The sequence below is a fragment of the Daktulosphaira vitifoliae genome, unplaced genomic scaffold, assembly GCF_025091365.1.
Source record: "Daktulosphaira vitifoliae isolate Bord-2020 unplaced genomic scaffold, ASM2509136v1 Scaffold_2, whole genome shotgun sequence".
Lineage (NCBI taxonomy): Eukaryota > Metazoa > Arthropoda > Insecta > Hemiptera > Phylloxeridae > Daktulosphaira > Daktulosphaira vitifoliae.
The window spans coordinates 47,093,128-47,103,284 of NW_026099573.1; positions in this window are offsets into that span (position 1 = coordinate 47,093,128).

Consider the following 10,157-nt stretch of genomic DNA (forward strand, 5'->3'; position numbering starts at 1 on the left):
TACATAAATAATAAAAAGGTGTCTAATCATATATTAAAATTCTATAGATGAATTAAAATGTAAAAAAACCCAGAACAGGGGGATCGCGACACAGTGGTGACATAGCATAGTGGGATTAAGTATAATGACATCTGACAGTGATTAAAATCATTATCTTAAAAAACGCATCGATGCAAATCTTTAGATAGTGTTTAATTTTAGGAAGTTGGTGGATTACACCAAAAACAATGCGATTTTGTATTTCCTTTATTATTCCTGATTAGTAGTTTTTTGATTTAGAACATGAATAAATATTTATCATAGCAATTAAATTATAATATGGGATTGATGTTTAATAATTTAGTATTGTAATTTTTTCGGAGAATTAATAAAAAATTATAAAGTAGTTATAACTTTTATGTAAACGTGTATAAAAATTGAAGGGTTTGACATAAAACTTTTTAGATAATAACTTGTTGTTACTTATAAATAAATGGCTTGCAAAAAATTTTCATCAGAGTGAAAAATATAATTTTATTATTTAATGTTTCGTGATAATTTCAAATTAGCAATTAAATTTTTCTAACGCCAATAATTTTTGATATTATTACTAATTGGTTACAACTTTTGGATATAACTTAAAGGAAAATAGATCTGAATGTTTCAATTGTATCATCTATTTAAACACAAAGAGTTACATAGAAATGAATAATATTTCTTTTGAAATGATTTATTACGATAAAAAACAAAAAAAAATTGATTTTAAATTATTAATATGTTTTTGATATTTAATATGTTAAAAATAATTAAGACATAATATCATTTTTAACCTATTTTGTTGGTCTTTAAAAGTTGAATATAAAGCTTATAATAAAAAAAAGCTGAATTTGTTACCATAACTTTTAGCTCAACTTAAATTTTGAAATTTATTTAATAGAAAATTTTATGAGAATTAAAATAATATTGTTAAGATTAATATGCACTCGGAAATTTTTATAATTACTATTTATAGTAAATTTATCAGAAAAGCTCAATATTTGTTAGCATTTTTATCGTAATGGATCACTTAAATAGAAATAATAGTAATCATTTTCTAGTAACTTTTGGTGTTTAAAAAAATTCTACAGTTGGTAGTAACACACAAATAAAGTTAAAAGATTAATAAATTACAAAGTAAAATTATTTAATTTTGTAGTTGAAACCTATTATATTATCAAACCATAAGAAAAACTTTTGTTAGGTATTTTAAAATAAAATAAAATACAAAATCGACAATTTTAACACAAAACTAGCATTCTTTAATGTTTATAGGAGCATATTTAGCTTTTTTGTTAGGTCCACTAATTATTAACTAATTCATTAAGTCTTCTGCATTACTAATAAATGTTTAAATGATTAAGTACTTACTGGTTTATAATAAATTTATTAAAAATATGTATTTTTATATTATAAAATGTATTTAACAATGTAAAAAATAATTTTTTATTATTATCAATTATTGATGTCACTAGTAAGGCGTCAAAAATTGGAGAGAGCGTTCGCCGCCGTCGCTCGGTGGTCGTTCGTGGTTCAGCAGATGGACTTTGCAACTTGGTTAAAAAGCGGGGATATTGTAATCGGGCTTGAATCGCGATGTAATATTTAAAATGTAAATATTTTAGTTAATCCATTTGAGATGCCTTGATAAAATAAAATTGGTGATCTAATTACTTTTTGTTCCCCCTCGCTGGAGAGTGTACTAGCTGCCCTCCTTTCTTTTTTCCACTTTTGTTTTCGGACTAATTTCAAAATTATGTTTTCGTTATACCCATTAAATTTAGCTATTTCTTTTATAACCACCAATTCTTTATCATAATCTATTTTATTCATCGGAATATTAATTAATCTGTAAACCATACTATTAAAAGCTGACAATTTGTGTTGCCAGGTGTGGTTCGATGTGTTCGGAATGTATCTGAACGTGTGTGTGTTTTTCCGATAAATTTCAAAATTTAGTTCCCCCTCTGTTCTTTTAACTAATAAATCCAAAAAAGGCAATTTTCCCTCTATTTCTTGTTCATATGTAAATTTAATCGATGGGTAAAAAGAATTTAAATGTTGTATGAAAACCCCCATATTAAAATCTTTATTTATAACTGCAAAAATATCATCGACATACCTAACCCAAATTTTTGGAAAATCACCATAAGTGTATTTTAAATTTGTTTCAAACCTACTCATAAAAAGTTCTGCTAAAAATGGTGATAGCGGATTTCCNTACTGAAAAAGTTCTGCTAAAAATGGTGATATCGGATTTCCCATTGCTGTGCCCTCAGTTTGCTCATAAAATTTATTTTGAAACTGAAAAACATTTTGATTCATACATAACTTTGTTAAATTAATAAGCTCATTTATTTTATCCTGTTCAATGTTTTGGTCCTTTAGCCAGTCTTTAAGAAAATCAATTGTTATATTTATTGGAATATTCGGAAATAAGGCAACTACGTCAAAAGAAATTAACCTGTCATTATTTTGAATGGTATAACTAGATAATTGTTTAACTAAATCAATATTATTTTTAACTGAAAAACTATCGAATTTTTTGAAAGATGAAAATACCCTTACTAGGTGTTTAGCCAAATTGTAAGTCGGAGCATTAATATTCGACACAATAGGTCTCATAGTACTTCCTGGCTTATGTATTTTTGGCAAAGCATATAGTTTAGGTATTTGAGGGTTTGAAATTTTAATGAAAAACCTGAACTTTTCTTCGATTATTAATTTTGAACTATTTATGACGTTTGTAGCCTCCCTTATCATTTTACTTAATGGATTCTTTTTAATTTCTTTATAAGGACCCTCTTGAATCATTCTTGATACTCTTTCATAATAATCTTCTTTTTTTAGTATTACAACAGAATTCCCCTTATCTGCCTTTAAATAAAAACAGTTTTTATTTTTTAAGTCTTTTATGAGTCGTGAATGTTTTTCATTTTTTCCTAAACCCCCTTTATTTATAACAGAATTTTTTTGTAGAAAATTTAAACACTCCCTTCTTGCTAAGTCTTGATTATTAAAATCAACACTTTTAACCCCCATTTCAATGCCTACTAGTAGATCTTCCATTGGAAATTTTTTTGGTAAAAAACTTGTTTTAAGACCCAACTTAAGTATTTCAGTTTCTTCAACGGAAAAAACAATGTTTGTGTAATTTTTAACTAAATCGTCCCCCCAGTTTTTAGAAAATGAAACTACCGGACTCTTATTAAAATTATCTATTTGACCCTTATTTTTGTATTCTGAAAGTAAATTTTGAAATTTTTTATTTAACTTTTCTTTTTTTGTTTTAAATTTATGTTCAACCACTTGGTACATCTTCAGCTCGAAGATGTCCCACTGTGATTGACTCAAAAAATTAGAAAGTTTTAAATGTAATTGATAAGCCCCCATTTCTAATCTACTTCTATTGCGATAATGATTTATTATTTCTAACTTAAGAAATTTCTCCTGAGCGAAATTTATTGACTTGTAAAAATTAATATTATTATTGTTTGACTTACTTGGTAANTCATTATTAAACTTGTGTAAACTGGCAAAATGTGATAATATTACTTAGTGATAACGTCACTAGGTGATAAGGTCACTAGGGGTATATAAGGGAGTTTTTTCTAGTCGGGGTGTCAGTATGTGTTTAGCGTTGATAATGGTAACATTGTTTCCGAAATACGTATCCGCGACTTTTCATTAATTTTTTTGTGGCTTTGAGTTTAATATTTTTAATATTTTTTAGTTTTTTAAATTAATAATATTTTTAATATAGTTTTAATTTTACTTAATTAATTATCCACAGTGATCAATTTTTATTATAACATATAATAAGACAAAATAAGAAAAAATTTTTCAATATTAATACAACCTTATTTTCATTAAAAAAATATATAGATACACAATAATGCACAGAAGTCCTGGGAAGGTTAATGATACATTATCAGAAAAGCCCTTTTATAGTTTTAAACGACAAACGATCTTTTTTACAATCTTTTTTTGTACAATTTTGTCTTTTTAGCTTCTATGTGAATTTAAGAAATTTTCGTTTTACTATGATATGCGTTNTTTTTGAAAGAAAATGGCTTATTTAATATGTTTTTTTAAAGGAAATTAAAAATATTAAATATGAAGAATTCAAACAACAAAAATATAAACAAATTTAAGATTTCAAAAATATTCATTATATACTGTTTTTTTCTACAGATAATTGCAAGTTCTCAAATTTACAAAAAAAAAAACATTTTATTTATGGTTTATAGTGATAAACTATAATACAATATATGATATAAATACATATATATTTTTTATTTTTTATCATAAAATATAATTTTATTTAATATTAAATTCAATAAATTTTTAGGTATTCAAGTGTAATCAGGTGTTCTATAAAAAATTTTCCTATGAAAATTTTCATAAAAATATTAGTTTTATGCATAATTTTGTAGAGTGTGCTTGTTTCAAATAAGTATTATTAATATCTTTGCTTTACGAGGTCAAATTAAATTATAACTAATTTTTAGTTTTTAATAAATAATTTAAATGAATTGAGGTATGGCCTATCAAAAAAATATTTTTTTTTAATCAGCTATCTTTGCAAACCCATTAATTCGAAATTAGTTATAATAATTTTGTTATATTTTAGCATGACAATTTGCTTAATAATGATGATAATCTGGATGTGATGTCTGTGACAAATATGGTTCATGATGAATTTATTGATACTAATATGGAAGAAATAAACTGTAGTATTGAAAGTAACTTAAGTATTAAACTTTTGCAAATAATGCCGTTATTGATGATTCATCTAAAAATGTTATGAATAATGAAGAGTATCATGTATTAAATACACCAGACTATGAATATGTTGATGTAAATTGTATTTGAGTTGTTGAGGAACCTGAAATTACCGTAATACCTTCATCTGAGAAAATACTAACAAAATCGCATACAACAATGAGTAATTCATTTATTACACCTCCTAAAAAAATATTTAATATAGACAGCTGTCCAACAAGCCAATTGTGGAATAACAAGAAATTCATTGCAGCATCAAATATCAATACTAAAGACTTTTTTGTCACACCTTCAAGAAAGAATATATTGAGCAAGGACAGATGTCAAAAAAGGTTATTTTGCGATGATGAGGTTATTAGCCGTCCGGAAATGATAAGTTTGCTGAGAAATAAAGGTGAACTAAGAGGACTAGATATAAGTCCAGTCAAAAGTCCTTTGAAAAGATTAAGGGAAAGAAATTTGAACATATGTCAAGAATTTGGTCTCCCCAAAGGTACAATAAATGTATCGCCCAAGTCTTTAAGAAGTAAATATGAGGCGTGCAATTTTAAAGAAGGAGTTTTTTCATACCACCAGAAGAATGGAAACAAATTTATATAAATGGTAAACTAGATATCAAAACCTATCCAATGGTATTTAGGAAGTACTTGGAATCTATTAACAATACTTGTATATTGTACATTAAGAAAAAGTTCAATGCCAATAAGAAAGGTGAAATAAAGATTAATGTATATTGTAAGATGCCAGATTGTAAAGTAATGAGGCTTTTTGTGACGCCTAGTAATGGTGGTGTAGAAGTTGTTGTATGGAGTTCTAGTCGAAATTTCAGTCACTCTCCAAAGGATCGCATGACTTGTCAGATAAGAGGACACGAAAGAAAAATTATAGGTGATAAATTAAAAAATACAACTGCATTTAAATATCAAGATGAATGTATTTTGTCTGCATCCTCACTAAAGTTTTACGAAGTGGAAACATGCAGTCTGTCAAAACATTAACGACACTACGTAAATTGAGTAGTAAACAACAATTAAAGGCAGATTATGATAAACATGATTCATTTGATGTAGTCCTTATGGCGCAGGAAGAAAAAAATAAATGGTTAAATATGATTGTTAATCCTTATCCATTTAATGTGAAATGGACCTCTGATTATCATTTGTTGATTTTACAAAAATTGAGTAAAAGTGGAAAATTTAAAACGCTTCATATAGATGCTACAGGATCTTTGGTTAGGCCACCTAATGAAAAAAAAGAAACCATTTATTATTATGCTGCAATTGTGCAGATAGACAAAATTGAAAATATTTGTCCAGTAACAGAAATGATAAGTAGTACGCATGATAGGCTAACTATTGAAAGTTGGCTGACTTCATTCAAAGAAAAGTTTATAAATGAAGTTGGTCTTTCATGGCCCCCTTTCAAGAATGTTGTTACAGACTTCAGTTGGGCTTTCATGCATGGAATATCCAAAGCGTGGAATAACAAAAATAGTATTTTTGAATACCTTGATTTGTGTCATCAAGTTTTAACAAAAAAAAATGTAAAATATCCAGACAATGATGTTGTAGTAAGTACATGCAGCAAACATTACATAAAAAATGTTATAAAGCATGCAAAAACAATTTTTGATGATGAAAGCAAGGCATATTATGTATCAAAATGTGTTGGGCTCGTATTTGATATGGATAATTATGAAGAGATAAAAAATTGGTTCAGACTATTAAGCAGAATACTTCTTTCCAAATATGTAACACCTTTATGTAATAGTGCAAGGGCAAAAATGAATTTTCTTTTTAAAGGCAATAAAGTATTAAAATTGGAAGAAATGGACCTAAAGGATCATGTAGTGAACCCTCTAAATGAAAAACCATATTATGCTGAGTGTAAGAAATCTGCTTTCTATTATGATTTCAAAGAAATATTAGATGCTGTTTACATAGAAATATCCAATACGGTTGATGACCAGGGAAAAAATGACATGTATTCTGAGACATATTTGTTACATTTTCTCATTGAGAATATACCCTACATTCCACTATGGAGTAGAGTGATAACAGCAAAAATTGGCTTGGAAAAACGTCAGAGCAACGCAACTGCAGAAAGTTGGTTTAATATCATTAAAAATCATGTTCTAGGTAACCAAAGAAAAATGAAATGTGGAAGGTTTATAGAAAAAACCAGTGCACGGGTAACTGCTATTTGGAGCCGTTGTGGATTGATAATTCCTAAAAATGTGCTTGCAATCAGACCTAAAAATAATGCTAATAATGATGATGAGTTGCACCTGAATGATAAAGAATTCTGGCTTAAAAAAGGTAAAAAACCTTCTAATCTTGTTAACTTGGGAACTATTTTAAGACCACAAAAAAGTATGAATACATTCAAAAATACTAAAAGTATAAGTGAAAATGATAAAACAAATGAAGTGTTGAATCGAAAGTTTGTTTCTGAGGTAAGTGTGCAAAAAGATATTGAACCTTCAGAGGACATTGGTAATGCTCATTATAGTAGTACAGAAATTTTAAATGTTGATTGTATAAACGAAACACTTGATTTAGTTGAAAAATATAAAAACGATGACACTAATAAAGATTCTTCTGTTATATCCTATGGTCATACTGTAGTATGGGAGCCATCTGGAGATGAATCACCAGTTGGGAAGTATAAGATGTACCGTACAAGTAATTTAATTAAAGATGGATTATATTATATGCATGGTTATCCGGGGTGTAAAAATTACATAGTTGCCAGAATGTCTTTTGGAAATGAGACGGTTGAAATATCTTCTGAAGACTTCAAACATTTAGATACTAAGGGCGAAAATAATGAACTTTGGTTAGAAAATAAAGAAATTTATTAAAAAGAAATTTACAGATTTGTCTTAAAAGAAGTGAACGATCTTGGGTCAAACAAAAACAACAGATGCTGGGATGTATGAGTCCAGATATATCGTACTATAGATCAATTTGGGAAAAAGAATTGAACCTCCAAATGAAAATGGTAAAATTGAAGGTATGGGTTGGATTGAATTTTCTAGAGTACTTATTCCTTTTTTAGAAAATAATAGCCATTGGACACTGATGTTAGTAGATTTTACTAAAAAAAAAGTAAGTTATTTAAATTCTTCTAGATTAGGTCATGAAGACTTATCACATAAAATTAATATGAAAGTTAAAGTTTTAAATAGTTTGAAAAAAACGCTAATGAGTTGGAATAGAGTACAAGTAATTGGTAATATTACAGAGTGGGAGATAAATGATGTGACTATACCCTATCAAAATGATAGTTTTAATTGTGGCGTTTTTATGTTATATTTTGCAGATCAATTGATGACAAATAAAATAATTATGAACAAATTCGATCCAAATGATTACAGAAAGAAATTACAAAATTTGATTTTGAGTAATTCGGAGTGTATGAAAAACAGTTGTCTAATCTGTGGTGTTGATGAAGGTAGTTTTAACGAGAAAAGCAAAAAGATTGACAAAAGAAGTGGAGAAATGGTACAATGTGAGTCTTGTACTCGATGGTTACATATCAATTGTTTACCGAAAAAAGATCCATTGCCTGACAATGATATCAAGTGGATCTGTGGACTTTGTTCTGCAAATGGTATTTAATTATATTGTCACAGAATTTCTGATTGGGAAAGAAATCTGTGTGTGTTAGTTGTTAACTTATTAGTGCTACAATTTAATCTTATAATTATTTTTCGTTTTCATCTTCACTAAATTCCATCGACTCATTAAACATCTGATCTTTTATGATAGTATATACTATTCCAAGACTAGTGTTAGAAATGACTGTGTGGTGCTATTTAATGGTTGCTGTACATTTCTATTTTTTAAGTTTTACTCTTTAGTGAAAATTTGACATAAAAAAAAGCAATTTAAAATTTAAAATGCTCATTCGGCGAATTTTATGAAATACACCCCCTTTCCATATAAACGTTAGTTAGACGGGCCACTGGAAAGCACTAATTTGTTAATAATGAACATGATGTAGACTGCCCAATGGTGAGTCTACATTATATAGTGGAGTTTCTGATCAGAAAAGAAATCCATGCTAAAGCCTTTAGGGAAATGCTTAACGTCTTTAGGGAAAGGCGTCCTTATTAGATACTCGTTATCTGATGGGGTAACTCTGCCAAAGCTGGTCCCAAGCCCAGTCGAAAAAAGAGGAGGGAACCATCAGATATATTTTCATATTGTATTTAAATAAATAGTATTTACTTAAATTAATAATATTNTACATTTATAAGTTCAATAAATTACTAATATTTTAATATAGAATTATGAATTTTATCTAAATATTAAATAAATTATTAAGTTTAATATTGACTTATACAATAAACAAACTAATTTTTTTGTATTGATATAGTAAATATGTTTGTAAAATTTTCTATTAGAAAAACTTAATTTCGCAGGGTAAAAGTGATGGGTTTATTGCCCCCTATAATGATTTCTACATCATATGTNTAGAAAAACTTAATTTCGCAGAGTACAAGTGATGGGTTTATTGCCCCCTATAATGATTTCTACATCATATATTAATACATGCCAATGTGTATTTGTACATATCGGTTTATAGGATTTCAATATTTCTGAAATATTGATAGTTTCTTTGGGAGAGGGTTATTGCATTGTTTGTATCCTTTATAAATACTTTTTCTAATAGGAAATTTTGATCAATGTCTTGACACGACTTAAGGAATTGATCCTAAGTGTATTTGAATGTATAAATACTTGTGAGTATTGATATTTCTTATATAAATGTTATATTTTGTTTAGAGTGGAAGTTGTGTTATATGGGATCCTTTCAATTGTATACATTTTTATATAGTTTTATAATGTATTAAATTGTTGTATATATTATAAATATTTTTTGCATACGCACTTATATATTTATGTTTACTATAGAATATATATTTATATTATATTTTTTATATATGACTGTGTTATTTTTACAAGGATTTTCGTTATACATTTTCAATTTTCGAAGTTAAGAAAAAATTAATTTAGGAGATTATTACCATAATAATTTCATTTAATAATTAGAATAATAAAAAAACAATTATTATCAAAAAGTATTATTATATATTATACATTCGTATAATACATGCCCACCTCAATAATAACTAAAACTAAAATTATACATTTTTGCTGTTCTTTTTTTTCATAGTATAATAATTATAATATATATACATTTTATAATTATAATGATGAAATTAATATTATTGGTACTTCTTTCCCTTGAACTCTAACAGTCAGGCAACCCAATGAACACTGTTATGGTTACCGTCTTATCAGTTTGTGGTTGGGCGCTGAGTCTCGGGAGCTAACTTCACAGACGTA